Genomic DNA, 22,514 nt, shown 5'->3' on the forward strand with positions numbered 1-22,514 from the left:
AGCTCCCAAATCGTCTAATTCGCATCGGGGCAACTCACCCCATTTCAAAATCAAGGATTTAGGCTCAAGATGAATGCACATGATTCAGATGCAATTAAATCAAATTAAAACAACAAATCTCTTTATTCAGACATCAAAATATCGTAGATGTCATCTCATTCAATTCATATATTCAAAATCATGAATATAATATCAAAACTCATTGAATTAATTTCAAATAAGCAAAATCATGTTTTTCGATCAAATAAATGCATCAATATTCCAAATCAAAATCATATAAACAAATTCATATCTTTCAATTCATATCGAAAATTAATCAATTAAATTAATAGCTCATACAAAATCATATAAGAGCATATATTCAATCACTATCAAATAATCATGCAAGTATGTGATTTTAACGGGAACTCGAGAATCTCAATCTCGCTCGAGTGTTCATTCCCTTCGAAATCAACATCAGCTCATACCTCAGTTTTCCAAATCTGGAAAAGCTCAAATCCATAGACTGTTGATTTCTACCTCTAATTATCCTCGAATGGCTTCCAATCTGCGAAAAATCACATAATATACAAAAAGTCAACTTTGGTCAACTCTGGTCAAACATTGACCGCTAAATTGCAAACTTTATTGTGTTCTCACCGCTTCACGGTTTCAAATCTCAACTCGAAACTTGGATATTTGAATTCATCATGTCGAGACGATCAAAATTAGGTAATATTTCGAAATCCGGTGGCTCGCCGGAGAAGATGGCGGCGACGCGGCGGTCTGGCGGCGGCGATGCAAAACTTCTCCAAAAATTATGAAATTTGGCAGGGTTGTAGAGCTTGACGAGACGATCTCAACCATCTAAGACACGCCCGAAACAGAGCTCCGACGCTCCGTAGATCGGAGAAAAACAGGGTGGCACCGGCGAAGTCTTTGAGCTTCGATCTTGGCCTGAAATGGTCTAAAACCGACGGGTTATGGTTGTGAAATGTTCTACACACCTCATAGCATCGATTAATAGCCTTAAAACCAACAAAAATGGACTTGAATCTCGAATTTTCCGACGAAGAAGAAGATGAATAGTACCTGCGCAAATTTAGTCTGTTCTACGTCAATTTCCCAGCGATCCAACCGTCCGATCATCGATTTTTTTACAACAATAGCTTCGTCCTGATGTTGGCTACAAAGTGACTAATCAGATCTTTGATCAGAGCTCCGGTGAACGTCCAAAAAAATCAAAAACATGGACTGCTACAGTCCCATGAAAATTCTGTGCAGAACTTGTCTGTTATTTCTCATATTCCCGGCGATCCAACCGTTGGATTTTCGATTTCTTTATACAAATAGATTCATCTTGATCTTGGCTACAATCTGACCGTTCGGATCTTTGATCGGGTCTTCGGTGAATAGCCGGAAAAATAAAAAACAATGGCTGCTACAGTAAAGTCGAGAAAATGGGAAAAATTGGGGAAAAAATCTTGATCCGTGTTTTCTCAGTGTGAGTTTTTCTATTTATAGTAACCCGATATTTTCGGATCTCGAACTAATTTATTTGATACACAATTGGTAAAATTAATCCTCAATCTAATATTTTCTGGTACACAAACCCAAAATCTATTAACATCATTATCTGAAATTATTGACTTTGACCAGTCAATTGAACTCATAATTTTTCAAATTAAAATAAAAGTCCAATTTAGATTTTGACCAGTCAACTCGGTCAAATATTCTCCAAATCAATTTATCCGGCATAAATAATTATTTTTATTTCAATATCTCAATAATTATTTCAAAATACCAAAAATATCAGATATCCAGAAAGAGTCAAATTCATTGATTAACTGACACATGTATTTTGTAAATACACTCTATAATCTCATTAGCAATAATAATTATTTTATCAACTCCATAATTATTTTAATTGTTAATTGATTCAGTAAATAATTTTTGGGGCGTTACACATAAAGAGCCTCAAATGGTGCCATGCCAATGCTGCGATGGTAACTATTGTTGTAGGCGAACTTCACCAAGGGTAAATGATCATGCCACGCTGGACCAAAATCCATTACTGCCGCGCGAAGCATATCCTCTAGAGTGCGAATAGTACGCTCCGACTGTCTCCCTGCAAATGGAAACCAGAAGTATTACTACCCTCAGCCAAACGGGCCAACTTCTGAGTCTTTAGATCAGAATTCTGAGCTTCCCGGATTCGTCTGTATAGCGCTGGATCTGCAAGCACAGAAGAGAAACGAATCCCTTGTTGTTCTTTCTTATGACGGAACGTGAATCCCAAAGAACAACACTCCTCCATTGCCTTCGAAACCGAACTGGTACGAAGGGAACTCACATAAACCTTGCGACTAAACGCATCAGCAACATGATTAGAAGAACCTGGATGGTACTTGATCTCACAATCGTAATCCTTCAACAGATCCATCCAACGATGTTGTCGCATGTTCAACTCAGCCTGAGTGAACAGATACTTCAGACTCTTATGATCGGTGAAGATTTCGAATCTTTCTCCGTACAAATAGTTACGCCATATCTTAAGAGCAAAGACAATGGCTGCAAGCTCTAAATCATGTACGGGATAGTTCTCCTCGTGAGTCTTCAGCTCTCTGGAGGAATAAGCGATCACGTGGCCATTCTGAGTCAACACACACCCCAAACCCTGGAGAGAAGCATCAGTGAATACTACAAAACCACCTGATCCAGACGGTAAAGCAAGAACTGGAGCTGTCATGAGACGACGTCTCAACTCACAAAAACTGTCTTCACAAGCATCAGACCAAACGAAAGAAACGTCTTTCTTCTTCAAGTGAGTCAAAGGCTTAGCTATCTGAGAGAAATTCTCCACAAAACGACGATAGTATCCTGCTAAACCAAGGAAACTACGAATCTCAGAAGCTGTAGTCGGTCGTGACCAATTCAAAATAGCCTCTGTTTTGCTATGATCAACAGATACTCCCTCCTGAGAAATGACATGACCAAGGAACACAACTCGGTCAATCCAGAAGTCACACTTACTCAGCTTCGCGTACAACTGTCTTTCCCTCAAGACCTGCAGTACAGTATAGAGATGGTAGGCATGCTCATCCATGCTGCGAGAATACACCAAAATGTCATCGATGAACACTACCACGAACTTATCCAGAAAGTTGCGGAAAACTCCATTCATCGGATCCATAAAAACAGCTGGAGCATTCGTCAAACCAAACGGCATCACTAGAAACTCATAGTGTCCATACCGCGTACAAAATGCTGTCTTAGGAACATCCTCTTGTCGAACTCGCAATTGATGATACCCAGACCGAAGATCAATCTTCGAATAGACAGAAGTACCCTGCAACTGATCAAAGAGATCATCTATCCGCGGAAGAGGATACTTATTCTTCACTGTCACCTGATTCAACTGAGGGTAGTCAATACACAACCGCATCGAACCATCCTTCTTCTTGACAAACAGTACTGGGGCTCCCCATGACAAAACACTAGGTCGAATATAACCCTTATCAAGAAGATCTTGCAATTGCTTCTGCAGCTCTTTCATTTTTGACGGTGCCAATCGGTAAGGAGTCCTGGAAATCGGTGCAGTTCCTGGCACTAACTCAATTCCAAACTCAATCTCCCTTACTGGTGGAAAGCCTGGAATCTCCTCCAGAAACACATCTGGAAAGTCACGAACCACTGGTATCTCTTGGATATCTGGCTCTCCTAAAGATGCGTCAATGGCGTAGATAAGGTAGCCTTCCCCGCCAGACTCTAAAGCACGCCGTGCCTTCAGAGCTGAAACCACTGGCATCGGGGGTCGCGCTCCCTCACCATAGAAATACCATGACTCGTCATCCTCTGGACGAAACTGGACAAACCTCTGATAGCAATCCACTATCGCTCGGTAGGTAGTCAATAGATCTATCCCAATGATGCAATCGAAATCCTCCATCGCTAGAATCATTAGGTTAGCACTAAGCTGATGTCCCTCAAAATCCAAAACACAACCCACAACTAGATGCTTGGCTAAAACCTCGCTCCCCATAGGAGTAGAAACCACTAGCAACACGTCTAAAGGAATAAACGGCAATCTATACTTCTTAGCAAAACGTGCTGAGACAAAAGAATGCGATGCACCGGTATCAATCAAAACATATGCAGGAAAACCACATAAACTACAGATACCTGCAATCATCCGGTCACTGTCAGCCTCTGCCTGCTCCTGTTTAAGTGCAAAGACCTGACCCTGGGTACGTGGCCTCAAAGAAGAATGACCCCGAGAAGGAGTCTGAGTAGGCTGTCTCTGAGACTGCTGCAGCTGCTGGCGCTGCTGCGAATACTGCTGTTGGAAAGGTGGCTGCTGGTACTGAGGTGGCTGAACAGATGCCTGAGAACCTCCGGAACCACTCGCTGCCCCAATCAACATAGGACAATCTCTCTTCATGTGACCCTCCTGGCTATACTGGAAACATGTAGTGGTCGATCGACCACACTGCCCTGGCGGATGTCTGCATCGGCACTGATTACACCGGTTCGGTCTCTGTCCACCAAAACGATGCACTCCACCAGATCAAGAGGAAGAAGAAGAAGTACCTCCTGGCTTCTTGAAGGACTGTCCTCTCGGACCCAAAGGACTAGAGCTCGCTGGCCTGGAAGAAGAAGAGTAAAGTCCCATGTTCCTCCTAATACTGTCCTTGGCCTGGCAACAACGGTCCACCAAATCCTCGTAAGTCCCATCGCCACCCACAGCAACCATACGATGAATGTCAGGGTTCAACCCCTGAAGGAAATGATCAAACTTCGCCATAGAACTATCAGCAACATGAGGACAAAAGGGTAGCAGATCAAAGAACTTCTGCTGGTACTCCTCGATCGTCATCGTCCCCTGTCGCAAACTCAACAACTCACTAGCTTTCGCCTGACGAAGAGCTGGAGGAAAATACAGTCTCTGATAAGCAGTACGAAACTCCACCCAAGTAGCTGCACCTCTAGCTGCTATGAACGATGCGGAAGTAGACCTCCACCACTTCCTCGCTCTGCCCTCAAGCATAAAGGCAAGAATCTCCATCCTATCCTCAGCCGTGCAACGGAACTCCTGGAAGCACTGCTCCATCCTCTCAAGCCAATCCTCCGCCTCTTCAGCTGTCTCACCACCCGTCAAAGGCTTCGGGCTAACTTCCTTGAATCTACGCATGCTCACTCGCCTGCACTCCTCGGGCTATCCCTGACATCTACGATCGTCCGGATCACCCCATCGACCGCCGTCTATGCTACCGTGACTCTCGTCGTAATCTACCATCTGTTACATAAGAACAAATAATTACTTAATCCGCTTTACGATATTCCCAGTGTAATGCGTCGCTCTGATACCAAAAATGTAGTGACCCAACCCGGATCCACTACCTAATCAGAGTTATAGTAAAAGCGCACGCAATAAAAGCTTAAAGCGTAAAGTGCGGATAATTAAAATACAACAAATCCAATCGGTAGAATACAACCGACGCTATCACAAGTGTATAAATACTGTTATACAACCAAATCGAAGGTTCAGGGTAAATAAATCCCTACCCTCCACAACCTCGCACTCCCCAAGCTCAATCCTGCTGAGAGCCGCCTGGACCGTCCAGCCTTAAACCTGCCCCGCCACAAGGTACACAATACCCAAACACAGGGGCGTGAGCTAGAACGCTCAATACGAAGCAATGATATAAATACAAATATGCGCATACAGATGATTTAAAACTCAAGTGAAAACACTTGCTCATGGCGCCGAGAATATACAGTACCGGCTAGAGAGCAACTCCGCGGGGTACTCGTATACTCTATATCAGGGCTAAGACAACCCCATCCTGACCCGAATCCAAAACAGGATACAAGTCCCATAAGGAAACTATCATACCTGACTCGAGTCCAAAATGAGATCATCGTTCCCTATGGAGACTGTCAATGACTCACATCTCTCCGGATGTAGTCACACGTAAAATCATGTATGTGCTAAGACGGTAAAACATGCTAAAACATGATTAAACATATAGCACATACTCATGCTACATATAAGCAAATATATCATGCCGGCTATCTCGGTCAGTACTTACGTACCTCTAACACTATTGGTCAAACCTAGATCCACTGACCTAGACTCCAAGCCTACTAGTCCAGTCTACTGCTACTACAATGCAAATATCCATGCATCAACAATTAAGCCCTAAAAGCCTTAATTAAGCTATTGCATACTCCTAAATATTTTTAGGATTCCAAAGCTATACCTGCGTCCGTCGTTAGACCTTTGCTGACGATAGCCTCAAAACTAGGCCGTAGCTCCGCGACGATGTCTAGATCACTAAGACACTTCCGGATTCCCCGTAGGACGCCTAGATCTCCCTAGATCTGAGTTAGAAGGCTTAGGAATCGAGAGAGAAGAGAGAAAATTGGTGCGAGAAAATGAATTCTCGGACCCTCTATTTATAGGCAACGTTCGGAGCCTCCGAACTTGGCTTCGGGCCCTCCGAACTGGTTCGGATCCTCCGATCATGACTTCGGATCGTCCGAACACGATCGGACTATCCGATCTTTACTTCGGGTCCTCCGAAGTCCCATCAGTGATGTCATCCATGACGTCACCTTGCTGACTTAGTTGATAACGTAAGCCCTAACCCTGTTCGGGTCCTCCGATCCCACCGACGGAGCCTCCGATCCTCTTTGGATCCTCCGAACTCTTCTTCTGATCGTCCGAACTCTTTGGGCCTCCGATCCTAACTCCGATCACGTTCATGTCCTCCGAACACCAGTTCGGAGCGTCCAAACCTCCCGAGCCATGCCCACCATTTTCGAGTATCCTGGATCTATTTTCGGGCTCCGTTAATCCATTTGGAATTTACTTAATCATGTTTTGCTTAATCTAAACATGATCACGTGATTAATCACTCATTAATCACTAATTAGAAATTCGGGTTACTACAATCGTCCTCCTCCATATCTATCAAAATAAAATCCGCAGGAAAAATAAACTTATCTATTTTTACCAGAACATCCTCGATGATTCTACGCGGATATTTGATAGATCTATCAGCTAGCTGCAATGCGATTGTTGTGGGCTTCACCTCTCCAAGTCCTAAACTCCTGAAAATAGACAAAGGAATTAAGTTAATGGTAGCTCCTAAATCAAAAAGTGATTTATTAAAATGAGAAGAACCAATAATGCAAGGAATCGTAAAACTCCCTGGATCTTTTAATTTCTATGGTAGCTTCTTTTGCATTATCGCATTGCACTCCTCAGTCAAATTCACCGTCTAAAAATCTTCCAACTTCCTCTTCTTAGACATTACTTCCTTCAAGAATTTAGCATAATTCGGCATTTGTAGCAAAGCATAGACGAACGGAATATTAACATGAAGTTTCCTGAAGATCTCAAGAAATTTGGGAAATTGTTCATCCTACACTTTCTTCCTGAACCTCTGCGGATATGGAAGTGGAGGCTTGTACATCGGTTTCTCTTCAAGTTCAATCTTTTTCTCAACAGTTCTCTCATCAACCACCTTCTCTTTCTCTACTTCAGCTGCAGGTTATTGGACTCTGACCGGCTATTTCGGTATGAATAAAATTCTACTGGCAAGCAAACCAGGTCAAATTATAATAAAGTGGACAACGGTCCAGATGTCGAACCCACAGGGACTGTAAAAATATGATTACCAAAATATATTTATTTCTAATTAATCTAGGCTAATTAAAAAGAGCGATTTCAGGTTTTGAAACGAATAACTAAAATTGCAATAAAACTCAAATTAATTAAAATAAAGCTGGAATATTTTGGATTACTTAAAATTTGGGAAAAACTTCGATCAAGGACACACGTAGGTACCAGACAATTCACACAACAAGCAATCTATCTAAGATATCAGACTTAATTATAATTTACGGGAATTTTCCTAAATTGTTCGAAAGACTATTTCTAGAACAATCAAACCTATTCAAATTTGACAGATTAATATTTCATAAATCTAATCAAATCCAAATGCATAAACACTGTGAAAATTCAGTAAACACCTAAACCGCATAATGAAACCGAATTCTATTTCTAGTCAGTTTTACACTATGTTGAAAACCAAAGTGATCGAATTCGAAACCTCCTCTGTACAAATTGGAATCGATTAACAAGCAAACAAATAACTGGCCAAGAAATTTGTAAGGCAAAGATAAATCTGATAATTAATAAACTCAATTAAGTCTGAAAATCTTAAATAAATAAATCAAGTTTTTACATAAACTGTCTGGCCCAATCACGTGGCATTGATCGAAATAAAGAAAAACTACTCACAATTCATAATTCAAAACCAAGTTTTAATCATGAATTGACAAATAAAATAAAATAAAAGAGAAGAGAAAAATCTCCCAATCCTGTGCCGTAGCCGCCTCTCCCAAAAGATCCAAAAGTCCGGAAAAAGAGCATAAAGGCCGCGCCAATTGGAATCCAATTCAAACTAAAAATCTCGAAACTTAGGTCATGCGGACACGCGCGCGCGCGTAGTGTTAAAAAACAGCGAATTCTCAATCAACTCGCGCGCGCTCGCGAAGGAGCTCGCGCGCGCGCGGCTTCCCTGTAAGCTCTCTGGTCATCCCTTCTGCGCACGCGCGAGAAAGAGGCTCGCGCGCGCGCGGATTTAACGCACAGAAATCCCAAATTTTGATTAATTTCCTACAAAATTCAACCAGGTGAGTCTAATGCAAACACATAACATAAAACACTAATAAAACAAACGAAAAACAACTTAAATGCATGCAAACTAAACACAAAATGCTATAAAATAATGCATACTAACTGCACTTATCAACACCCCCATACTTAACTCTTGCTCGCCCTCGAGCAAGACATGCAAAAAGAAAATGCAAACAAAAACATAAGTAAGGATGATTCATGAGAGTGCACAGCCTCCGAGAAGTTTAATCACAAAACATAAAACACAGACATGCTCTCAACTTTTCATAATATACCTTCGGTTTAACGTGAACATGTGTGTGTGAAATGTCATTCCAGTTTCATACAACTTAGACCGAATTCGTTTCAAAACTGCTTAGCGACCTATGACAAATCAATGCAAGTTTCACTCTTCAAGTGTCCATTCCTTCCAACGACCTCTAGACTAAACCCACCTCCCTTGAGATAATGAATTACACACCTCCGGATTTTGCACCCGGTATTGCATTAGCCCCAATAATTACCCGCTGACTTAGCTACAACTGGATAGGATATGAAAAATCATTCTATTTTTTTTTCTAATCCCCTCATCTATAGCCCGGATGGAGCATCAATCCCATTTAACCCGCATACTTAGCCTTAAATTTAATCTTTTATAGGATTTTAATCCTTTCAAGGCCCGGATGGAATTGTATAAAACTTTTTTTTTTTCTAGGTGCGCCCAAGATCATAAGTGTAAACTAGAGCCTCATCAAAATTCATAGTACACAATCAAGATTCACAAACCACCTATTGCCGTGCAATGGTCAAACAGACAAAAACTTCATCAAATCTTTTGTTACAGTCCACTGGTCTAACATTAGTGCTTAAAAATATTCACGGTTCAACCTACAGTTTCTCATGTCAAGCCAAGAGCAAAATTTTTCAATTTTTTTTTTTCAACATAACTTCATCATCATTGGCTATCATGACTCATCCTAATCATGCAATGCAAACAACAAAAAAAACACACTATATGCAAACAAAAACGAAACACGACAAATGCAAAACAAACACACAAATGCTATAAATTAGTCTACCCCCCATACTTATCCAAAGCATTGCCCTCAATGCTTCAGAACAATGAACAGAATGCAAACAAACACACAATGTAATGAAAAACAAAAATAACACTCCCCTGGTTCTCGATGCATTCTCTTCCTTCTTGACAGTATCCTCTTGGACGGTATCAGTAGTCTAGATTATCGGCGGGCATGACCAACTGGCATGGGAAAGAACAATAATCGAATAAAAACAAAAATAAAAACCAAAAACATAATAAAAAAAACAAAAACACTGGGTTTCCTCCCAGTCAGCGCTAAATTTATAGTCTATAGCCCGACTATACTCCTCTTTGAGTGGTGAAATTCAAGGTGGTTTATCCACCGTCTGTGAAAAACTCGAATCAGTCATGCACTTGCATGCTACATCATTAAAGAACTTGTGCAAGGGATTAATTCCTGTAGACAACTGCACCTGCAGACATGCACCAACATCATGCATCTCATCAACCAAACGAATAGCAGAACAAGATTTCAAAATTGGGCTCTCAGTAGCCGACTTAGACATAGTAAAAACTACTTGTTCATCGTTCAATCTTAGAACCAACTCTCCCTTCTCAACATCAACTAGGGCTCTACTAGCAGCAAGAAAAGGACGCCCTAAAATCAGTGGAACCTCACAGTCCTCATCCATGTCAAGAATAACAAAATCTACAGGGTATATAAAGTGTTCTATCTTGACTAGGACATTCTCTACGATCCCTCTCAGATATTTAATAGAACCATCAGAAAATTTAAGAGAGATAGCAGCAGGTTCTATATTTTCAACTCCTAATTTTCGAGCAATAGAATAAGGCATTAAATTAATGCTCGACCCAAGATCACACAACACATTCTCAAAAGACAAACTTCCAATATGATAGGGTATAGAAAAACTCCCTGGATCCTAAGATTTTGTTGGAAGCTTCTTTTGCAACACCGCCGAGCACTCTTCCTTCATTGTGACTTGCGTAAGATCATTCAGCTTCTTTTTATTTTTCAGCAAGTCTTTCAGAAACTTTGCATATCTCGGCATCTGAGCTAAAGCATCTGCAAAAGGTATGTTAATATGCAGTTTCTTGAAAATTTCAAGAAACTTCTTAAATTGAGAATCAAATAATAGTTGCTTAACTCTAAGAGGGAAAGGTAAAGTAGATAAATCAACATTTTTATTAACTTCAAATTTTGAAGTCTTACCTTTCTTACCTGTCGTGGAGGATTTTTCTGTACGCACCTCCTCTTTTTCTTCATCAATTTTCGGCCCTTCCACAGTCTTCTCGTCTTCCGGCTGCTTCTCAGACTGTTCAGATTGTGATCTCGTCACTATCATAATTGCATTCACGCTTTTGGGATTGAGCTCAGTGTTGCTCGGTAGAGATCCAGTAGGACGATTTGACAATTGGGAAGCAATTTGACCCATCTGACTTTCCAACCTCTGCATCATAGCTTCTTGATTTTGTAAACGAGCCTCAGTACCCGCCACATATTTCATCATTATTTCCTCGAAGCTCGGCTTCTTCTCCTCTTGCTTGGACTGCCAGTTCTGATTATAATTATTGTTGTAGGAGTTGTACGGCTGCCGTCCTTGATTTCCCATAAAATTTACAGCATCAACTTCAAACAACTGCTGATCCTCTTTCAGATTCCCTTGTGTTGGCGCTGTTTTCATGAGTGCCACTTGATGTGTTAGAGAGTCGATCTTAGCGTTCAGGGCCATCAAAGCATCGAACTCTAGAATTCCACCCTTCTTTTCCTTCTTTACATCCGGCCACCCAATATTACTCTCTGCCATGTTGCCAATAATCTCCCAAGCTTCAGCTGGCGTCTTCCTGAATAAGCATCCATTGGCGGCAGCATCCAGCATAGATCGAACCGACTGATCGGCTCCGTTGTAGAATGTCTGGGTCTGCTGGCTTTGAGTAAGATTATGCTGAGGACATGTCCTCAACATCTTTTTGAACCTGGTCCACGCCGCATGTAGAGATTCTCCCTCCTTTTGCTTGAAAGATATAATATCAGAGAATAACTTAGCCATCTTCGTAGGAGGGAAGTATTTCTTTAGGAATTCTTGAACAAGACCCGTCCAAGTAGTAATACAACCAGTCGGCAGGTCATCAAGCCACTCCAAGGCTTCGCACTGTAGAGAGAATGGGAATAACCGCAGTCTCACTGCATCAGAGGTTACCCCATTAAACTTGAATGTGTCGCAAATCGACAAGAATCGCTCCAGATGAGCGTAAGGATCCTCAGTAGAAGTGCCTCCAAATCGTGCTTGAAGTTGGATCATCTGAATAGTTGAGGGTTTAAGCTCAAAGCTGTTCGCCTCAACAGCGGGGCGAACGATGCTGGATCCATAACCTTCAACCGGAGGCCTAATATGATCCCAAACAGTGCGGTTTTCAACTTCTTCTGCCATTTCTTCCTCAGACTCAGAATCAAGCTCCAAATTAAGATCTTTCCTAGATCTTCGAATCCTACTAAGCGTGCGTTCTATCTCCAAATCGAGTTGTAGGAGATTTTTTAATAGTCGAGATCGATGCATGCACTAGCAGATGAGTACCTGACAAACACAAATAAAATAAAAAAAATTCAGAAAGCAGATAAATAAAAAAAAATAGTCTAATCTCAAGAGAAATAAAAATTTTGATATCAAACAGTCCCCGGCAACGGCGCCAAAAACTTGACCGGCTATTTCGGTATGAATAAAATTCTACTGGCAAGCGAACCAGGTCAAATTATAATAAAGTGGACAACGGTCCAGATGTCGAACCCACAGGGACTGTAAAAATATGATTACCAAAATATATTTATTTCTACTTAATATAGGCTAATTAAAAAGAGCGATTTCAGAATTTTAAACTAATAACTAAAATTGCAATAAAACTCAAATTAATTAAAATAAAGCTGGAATATTTTGGATTACTTAAAATTTGGGAAAAACTTTGATCAAGGACACACGTAGGTACCAGACAATTCACACAACAAGCAATCTATCTAAGATATCAGACTTAATTATAATTTACGGGAATTTTCCTAAATTGTTCGAAAGACTATTTCTAGAACAATCAAACCTATTCAAATTTGACGGATTAATATTTCATAATTCTAATCAAATCCAAATGCATAAACACTGTGAAAATTCAGTAAACACCTAAACCGCATAATGAAACCGAATTCTATTTCTAGTCAGTTTTACACTATGTTGAAAACCAAAGTGATCGAATTCGAAACCTCCTCTGTACAAATTGGAATCGATTAACAAGCAAACAAATAACTGGCCAAGAAATTTGTAAGGCAAAGATAAATCTGATAATCAATATACTCAATTAAGTCTGAAAATCTCAAATAAATAAATCAAGTTTTTACATAAATTGTCTGGCCCAATCACGTGGCCTTGATCGAAATAAAGAAAGACTACTCACAATTCATAATTCAAAACCAAGTTTTAATCATGAATTGACAAATAAAATAAAATAAAAGAGAAGAGAAAAATCTCCCAATCCTGTGCCGTAGCCGCCTCTCCCAAAAGATCCAAAAGTCCGGAAAAAGAGCATAAAAATTCTATTTATAGGGCCGCGCCAATTGGAATCCAATTCAAACTAAAAATCTCAAAACTTAGGTGATGCGGACACGCGCGCACGCGCCAAGGACGTCTCGCGCGCGCGTAGTGTTAAAAAACAGCGAATTCTCAATCAACTCGCGCGCGCGCGGCTTCCCTGTAAGCTCTCTTGTCATCCCTTCTGCGCACGCGCGAGAAAGAGGCTCGCGCGCGCGCGGCTTTAACGCACAGAAATCCCAAATTTTGATTAATTTCCTACAAAATTCAACCAGGTGAGTCTAATGCAAACACATAACATAAAACACTAATAAAACTAACGAAAAATAACTTAAATTCATGCAAACTAAACACAAAATGCTATAAAATAATTCATACTAACTGCACTTATCAGACTCCAACTTCTTTTCCACTTCTCAACTCTATGGCTTTGCAGTGTTCTATGGGATTCACCTCAGTATTTCTTGGGAACTGACTGCAGTTGTTATCTTTCAGTGCATTAACCAACTGCCCAATATTATTATCCATAGATTTTAGCACAGCGCACATATTGACCACATGTGTCTCCAAGCTGTCAAGGCGAGACTTAGTCCTCGTCATCCTCTTACCAGATTCAGTGACAAAAGTACTTACAACATTTTCTAACGAAGGCTTCCCTTCTCCCTTATTTGCATAAGAAAAATTTTCTTGGTTACGCAATTCAGGATGATAAGAATTTGGGAAAGATTTACCTCGATAGCCTCCATAACCTCTTTGGTTGATGTACTGAGCTTGTTCAGGAGGGTGAAGTTCCTCGATGGCAACCGACATACCTGCTGGATCTGCAACACTCACCTTGTTCAATGCAGCTACTTGTGTCGTTAGTGCAGATAATTGTGTGGTTATTGAATTCAGAGGATCCACTACATACACCGCTTTCTTGACTCCCATACGTTCAAATGGCCATTGATAACTATTTATCGTCATTTGTTCCAGCATATCATAGGCCTAAATAGGGTCCTTTGAAAATATTGTTCCTCCAGCTGCAGAATCCACTGACATCCTTGTAGGCATGTTCAAACCATTGTGGAAAAGCTCGATTTCTTCCCAATCTGCAAAATTATGGTTAGGACAATGCCTCAAAAAATCTTTATACCATTCCCATTCCTCATATAGCTGTTCTGAATCATGCTGATGAAAGGTGCTGATCTCAATCTTCAATTAAGTGGATTTGGCCGGTTGAAAATACTTCGCTAAAAATTTCACAGCCATGTCCTTCCAAGTAGTTATGCTTCCTTCCGGAAACGACTACAACCAGCTCCTTGCCTTATCCCTGAGAGAAAAAGGGAACAAGTGTAAATGTATAATATCCTCAGACACACCATTCATTTTTACCATATCAGTAATCTCCAGGAAAGTGCGCAAGTGTAAGTGAGGATTAGCTGTGGTGCTTCCATTGAACTGGTTCTGCTGAACCATGTTGATTAATGTCAGCTTCAACTCGAATTTGTTGGCATTTATCGTCCCTCGAGCGATTTCAGAATAGTTATCCTGGATCGTCGGCCTGAAATGATCTTTGATTGGCACCAAGGGAATATCATTAACATTTTCTTCAGCCATGTTTTGTTGTTCTTCTCTCCTCGCTCTTCTCAAAGTACGTGCAGTTCGTTTGATCTCTAGATCAAAGAGTAAAGAATTCGCGGTTTGAGATCTTTGCATAAAATGTAGTTAAGAACAACAACAATTTATTAGTAACTTAAAATAAAATAAAATAAAAGCTTTAAATTAAAACTTCGACTAATTGGTAACAAGACTAAACAAAATCAAAAATTACTACCTGGAAACGGCGCCAAAAACTTGTTGCAAAATTTGTGCCCGCAAGTGCACGGTGTCAAGTTTTAATATAGTGATAAATAGAGTGTCGATCCCACGAGGGGTAAAGTGAAAATATTTAGTACTTGTAATTAAAATAGTCCTAATTTTATTTAGAAAATTAATAATTGAGAGATTTGTAGAAAAATTAAATAAGTAATGAATGTTAGCTAGCACGCACACAATTTTTAGAAATTTTCAATCAGAGGAAAAATGGTCTAGAGGTTCAGATTTCACCTGGTTTTGACAACAACTACTCCTAATTAAATCATCGTCACGAATTTCATTCAATTAATAGCCTAGAACACTTAATTATATTATTTCTCTCTCCCGAGCAACAAATAATGTGTATCAACTAAGATTCAATTCCAATATCCCTATTAAAAATTTAGTCTTAGTGATGTGTGTAAAGCAATGTTCTTTTCAAAAGCTCCGTTAACGTTATATACTCTCCCAAGTTGTATAAACAACTAATAGTGTAATTTCTATTGGTCCTATTCAAAATACCCTCTGCCGAGTGCCAGATTTCAAATAAATATTACAATTGAATTAGTGATCAATTAATTGAAAAGACAATTAAATCTAGAAAAAAAAACAATTAATTTAGGAGAATTCAATTCAATAAAATCAAAAACTCGTAGAAGAGTCTACACGAGGTTCCATCGTCCCTCTAGACTAATGAAATTTAGTTCATGATCAAAATATTGCAAAAATAATTCATGTTCACAAATCTAGACATTAGTTCAATAATAATAAGTTCCAAAGGATGAAAACAAATCTGAATATTCGATGACGTGTCCGGTCGATCGATCTTCGTCCTTTGTTGTTCAATTTCTTCAAGTTCTTGTCCATATTTCTCTTCCCAATTCTCACGCTCAAGCTCTTCTGATTCTTTTCTCTGTTTGTGTGGCTGCTGCCCTCCCTTCGTTCTTCTCAATCTCCTTTTTATATGTTTTTTCGAAAGCCCAAGATCAAACCCAAAGATCACGTTTCCAAAATTTCCGAAACTCTGTTGTTTTTTTCCTAATATACGAATAAGCGCATATGCGCTTCTCATGTTCCGCAGCAGCGCCTACTTTTCTTCTCCATGCACAGATTTTCTTACCCATAAGCGCAGATGCGCATCTTTATTCTCAAATATCTGGATTTTGGTGCAGCTGCTCTTCACATTATCGCATATGCGCTTCTTTCCTTCCTTCAAGCGCACCTGCTCTTAATTCTTACGCAGAAGCTGAACTCTTCACGTACAAGTACTGATTTTAGGCGCAGATGCGCTCAAATTGGCACAGAAGCTCAATCCATTCTCGTCCAAATGGCGCAGATGCGCTTGTTTCTCACGCAACCGCGTTACTGCAGTTTTCCTGCTGAGCGACAGTTTTCAAAAATTCATATCTCACAATCTAACCGTCGGATTGAGCTGAAATTTTGACAGCAGCTTCAAAACATCCTAAAATTTATTATGAAAAGTGAAGATTGGATTTGTATGTTTCAGACATTGCCAGTAATTTTCTGAAGTTTTCTGTCCCGTAATTCGGCTTTTCGTTTCTTCTCGCTACTTTTCTCCCAATCCTTGCAACTCAAAAAAATAACAACAAATATGAATAATACCCACTCAATACATCACAAAAGCCAAGTCAAATTATATATAAATTAAGTGCATAAATTGCACTTATCAACTTACTTCAATTTCGAGGACGAAATTTCATTTAAGTTGGGAAAATTGTAACGCCCGGAAATTCGTTTACGTAAACCCGCATGCATAACTAGGAAATTAATTATTTTAAACATATATTAAAAAGGGTTAAACGATATTTTATATGAATTAAGTGTTATTTTTATATGTTTTAAAGTTATTAATTATGGAATTTAACCCAATTATGTCGAGAGTTATGGATTTTTTAGAAAAGTTGATTTACAATCGCGTAGACGGGATCATGGACGAATGAGGTAAAAGTTTTTAATCGAAATTTATGTCTATGATTTTTAAAAGTATTAAATAATTATTTTAATACTTAATTTATCGAAAATTTTGGGTTATATATGTATATATAAAATTAAAATATCATCTTTCACCCAATTGTGGCATTTTAAGGGCTTTTAGAGTATATTAAAAATCATATTTTTATTATGAACGAAAATTAAGACTTTTTAATTTTAAATTAGTATTTTTAAAGTTGATAAATAATGGGCTTAGTCTATTTAAGTGTTTTAATAAAAAGTCCAAACCCGTTATTTGCACAAATAAATACATAAGACTAGTTTCAATCTTCTTCAAACTCTTTTTCACGTTCAAAACCTTGGAGGGAAAGTTAGCAGCAGCCGTCACACATCCCACAAACATTCACACGATTTTTAAAGGAAAACTTCAAGGGTTTAGGCATTTCGTTCGTTCGTGTCGTGATCTACGCTACCGTAAATATTTTTCGAGTATTTTAAATGCAAATTCATGTTTTATTCCATCAGAATTCAAGAGCCGACTTGATTTTGATCAGGGTTCATTTTGCAAATTTTTAAAAATTTCAGGGACTAAAGTGCAAATTTTGAGTTTAATATATTATCTACCATTTGTTTGACTTGGGGATATTCTCCTTCTTCTCCTCCATTCCTCGTCCACGACTTTGACCCCCATTAGAGAGAAAAACGTGAGTTTCAAGCTTTTAGATTTCTCCCCGAGCACGATCCGTCCGTTAGAATTTATTTTTGAAGGCAGATTAGCGTTCACGGCTGCAAGAGATTCATTCTGTCATAAGTTTTTCTATGATCGGATACATTCTATTTTTCGGATGTTGTTAGAATCATTCGAGATTCGAGTATGTTGTTCTTGACAGAGTTATGAGCGTTTATTTTATGTCGGTTTTGAAATAGAGCAACGTTCGGAATTGTTATGATTTTTGGAAGCCATTTTCAAAAAACGAGGTTTTGAGATTTGTTGGAATTGCCTTGTTATTGTTGTATTAGTATTGATTTGGGTTTTTATCAATATTGAACTGATGTCTGCGTTTCCGGTCGGTTCAGTTATAGCCGTTATGCCGCTGGTTTGAGTTTTTGGAGATTTGAACCGCTTTGAGTTGTTGATCTTTGGCTTGTGTATTGATCATCGTTGTTGATCTTCTAATTGTATCTGAACAGATTCGTTTGGAGTTTGTCAAGCCCGGTGTTAACAACATTTGATCGTCAAGAGATTGGACGAAGAACGGTAAAGAGATTTACCTTGAACTATAGTTATTGTTAGATTGTATAGTCTTTGATACAATCTTTTGTTGTAGCTTATCCAGAGTTGGAACTGCTGCATTGAAAGGTAAAAGCAGTCATCGTTAGCGGGATAGCATACTCAGGACAGTTGGTTCTCGAGTTTCCCTTAAAATCACATTCTTGCATCAATACTTGTTCTAGCATGTGGAACTTGTACTTTGCTTATTGATTGAACTTTTGTTATGTGGCTTATATTTTATGTTTTGTTATGCATTCATCTTGATATGAATCTTACGTATGAAAGGCAATACGATTTCAACGAATCGCACCTCAATTCGATAACCAAAGAATTCAATAATGTTATCCCGACTTTGAAACATGTAACAGATTTTGGAATCTCCACCTCTAGTTGAACCTGTAACTAGCAACAGAGAATTCACGATAGAAAACAATCAAAGATTCAATTAGACCTTCAAAGGAACCTGTTTTTGACAACCCAATTGAAAATCGATTGACAAACGCCACAAAGCTATGAAACTTTTATAAGTTTGATTTTGGGTAAAGCAAAAGCTTTGATAAAATTCTAAAGAGAAATTTGTATTGAATAATCAATAATCTGAAAATCTTAGTTATCATTAAAATAATGAATGTTGTAGTATTTATATTACAACCCTAAATATTGAAAGATAATGCAAAATAAATCAAAAAGATATCAAAGATATCTCCTAAAGTTTTCTAGTAGGAATAAAAAACCTAAAATAAACAAAGTAAATCCAAAATATTAAAAATCCCGAACACACACACAAACACCTTCGGTGCATGTAAAACGCCATGGCGCGGGCGCGCTAGAGAGAGGCACGGGTGCGCTGAAGTTGCACAAACAAGGGTGTGGGCGCGTGATAAGGTAGCGCAGGCGCGCCTATAGCTCGCAAAACATCGTCAATTTGGCATCCGTAAGCGCGGGCGCGCTTCTTCTCCGCAAAATAATGGCGCGGGCGCGCGAGTCTGGGGCGCGGGCGCGCCTTGGCTTCGAGCAGGGTCTTCAATTTCTTCACTTTCTTGACCTCTTTTGACCTCAATAAGATTATAACTTCCTCCAAATTGAATATCAAGAAATCCAACGCCCTCTTGTGTCTTCAGCAACAAAGATTGAAATGCTTCCTTAAACTTCTGAGCTCGGCCTCTCGTAACCGGTCCTCGTAGTATCTCCAACGGATCCTTAGGCACTTGATCAGCATGCGAGCCATCCATGATCGCATCATCCTTCCCTTCTTGAAAAGGATTTGTCCTCAAATCTTGATCATCACCTACATCAAATGGAGATAAATCAGAAACATTAAAAGTAGCACTGACATTATACTCACCTGACAAATCTAATTTGTAAGCGTTGTCGTTGATGCGCTCCAATACTTGAAACGGTCCATCGCCTCTAGGTAGAGGCTTTGAGCACCGTTTTTCAGGAAACCGCTCTTTCCTCAAATGAAACCACACCCAATCTCCTGGTTCAAACACAACTCTCTTCTTTCCCTTATTTGCTTTCTTTGTATACTGCAAATTCTTTTTCTCAATGTTCGCCTTCACTTTTTCATGCAAATTTCTCACAAATTCTGCCTTTTTCTTACTATCCATGTTAACCCTTTCACTCATAGGCAAAGACATCAAATCCAACGGGGTTAAAGGATTAAAACCATACACAATTTCAAATGGTGAAAAATTTGTAGTAGAATGCACACTACGATTATATGCAAACTCAACAAATGGCAAACATTCTTCCCAACTCTTCAAATTCATTTTAATTATAGCACGCAACAAAGTTCCTAACGTTCTATTAACAACTTCAGTTTTACCATCCGTTGGAGGATGACATGTAGTCGAAAACAGTAGTTTAGTACCAAGTTTGTACCATAATGTTTTCCAAAAGTAGCTCAAGAAACGAGTATCTTTATTAGACACAATACTCCTAGGCATGCCATGCAATCTAACAACTTCATTAAAAAACAATTCAGCAACATGAGAAGCATCATCAGATTTATGACAAGCAATAAAATGAGCCATCTTAGAAAATCTATCAACCACAACAAAAATTGAATCCCTCCCCTTCTTAGACCTCGGTAGTCCTAAAACAAAATCCATAGAAATATCTACCCACGGTTCACTAGGAATGGGAAGTGGAGTATACAAACCATGTGGTTGTTGTCTAGACATTGCTTTCCTACAAGTCACACATCTTTCGCAAATTTTCTCAACATCATGCTTCATATGTGGCCAATAAAAATGTTCATGCAAAGTTTCATAAGTTTTAGCCACTCCAAAATGCCCCATTAAACCACCCTCATGTGATTCCTTAACAAGTAATTCTCGAATAGATGACTTAGGAATATATAACTTATCCTCCTTAAACAAATACCCATCATGCATGAAGAATTTATCTTTTGGACCATGCAAACATGACGCATATATCTCACCAAAATCAAGATCACTAGTATATAACTCTTTCACATACTCAAATCCTTAGAATTTAGAATCTAGAGTAGATAAAAGTATATACCTTCGTGATAGAGCATCCGCTACCACATTTTCCTTCCCTTGATTGTATTTGATAACGTAGGGAAAAGTTTCCACAAACGCCACCCACTTAGCATGCCTCTTGTTTAGCTTGTGTTGTCCTTTGAGATGCTTCAATGATTCATGATCCGTATGAATCACAAATTCCTTTGGCCTCAAATAGTGTTGCCATGTCTCAAGTACTCTTACCAATGCATAAAACTCCTTGTCGTAGGTAGGATAATTCAAGGACGCCCCACTAAGCTTCTCACTGAAGTAAGAAATCGGTCGCCCACCTTGCATCAAGACACCTTCAATTCCTACACCTGACGCATCACATTTAATTTTAAAAGTGTCAGTAAAATCAGGTAAAACAAGTAAATGAGCATTAATTAATTTATGCTTGATAATATTAAAAGACTTCTCTTGCTCCTCGCCCCAATGGAATGGAACGTTCTTCTTGATCACTGCAGTCATAGGTGCCGCCAAAGTACTGAAATCTTTCACAAATCTCCTATAGAAACTTGTAAGACCATGAAAACTTCGAACTTGACCAATAGAAGTAGGCGTTGGCCAATCTCGAATTGCACTTACCTTGTCCTCATCAACTCTGACACCTTGGGAACTCACAACAAAACCAAGAAACACAAGTTCTTTTGTACAAAACACACACTTCTTCAAGTTAGCATACAACTGTTCAATTTTTAGTATGATTAGCACAATTCTCAAATGTTCGACATGCTCATCCAAATTTTTGCTATATACCAAGATATCATCAAAATATACCACAACAAATTTTCCAATATAAGCACGCAACACATGATTCATCAATCACATAAAAGTGCTAGGTGCATTAGTTAGTCCAAAGGGCATAACCAACCACTCATACAAGCCGTATTTGATTTTAAAAGCAGTTTTCCACTCATCACCTTCTCTCATCCTAATTTGATGGTAACCACTTTTTAAATCAATTTTACTAAAGACGCTAGAACCATGCAACTCATCCAACATATCATCTAGTCTAGGAATAGGATGCCTATACTTGATGGTAATGTTATTAATGACTCTACAATCCACACACATTCTCCATGAACCGTCTTTATTAGGGACTAACAAAACAGGCACAGCACACGGTGACATGGACTCACGCACAAAGCCTTTATCTAAAAGTTCACTTACCTGTCTTTGCATCTCTTTTGTTTCCTCCGGGTTGCTCCTACACGCTGGACGGTTTGGCAACGCACTTCCGGGCACAAAATCAATTTGATGTTCAATCCCCCTCAAAGGTGGTAATCCTTGAGGCAAATCCTCTGGAAATAAATCTTCAAATTCCTGCAAAAGAGAAACAACATTGCTCGGAAGATTTTCAGCTATATCACTTGTGTTAAGGAGAAATTCCTTATAGAAAATCAACACAAGTGGAGTATGCTCATGTAAAATCTCTCGCAATTCACTATTTTGGGCCATAAATATTTTTTTATCGGCCTCTTTCCTCTCAATTTTTTTTTCATCTTTTTTTCTCTCAATATTTTTTTCTAAGGCCATCTTACTTTTTTGTTCACTCTTTTTTTCGGCCTCTTCTTTCTTTTTCTTTTTCAAATGGTCCTCCAACACTTGCTTTGGA

The 22,514-nt window shown here is 39.1% G+C and overlaps 1 pseudogene; it reads right to left on the minus strand.

The window, feature by feature from the left end:
• Nucleotides 1–16,642: 16,642 nt before the first annotated feature.
• Nucleotides 16,643–22,514, minus strand: part of LOC140871178 (uncharacterized) — a 52,019-nt pseudogene continuing 46,147 nt past the window's right edge.

Source organism: Henckelia pumila, unplaced genomic scaffold (genome assembly GCF_033568475.1).
Source record: "Henckelia pumila isolate YLH828 unplaced genomic scaffold, ASM3356847v2 CTG_429, whole genome shotgun sequence".
NCBI classification, from domain to species: Eukaryota; Viridiplantae; Streptophyta; class Magnoliopsida; order Lamiales; family Gesneriaceae; genus Henckelia; species Henckelia pumila.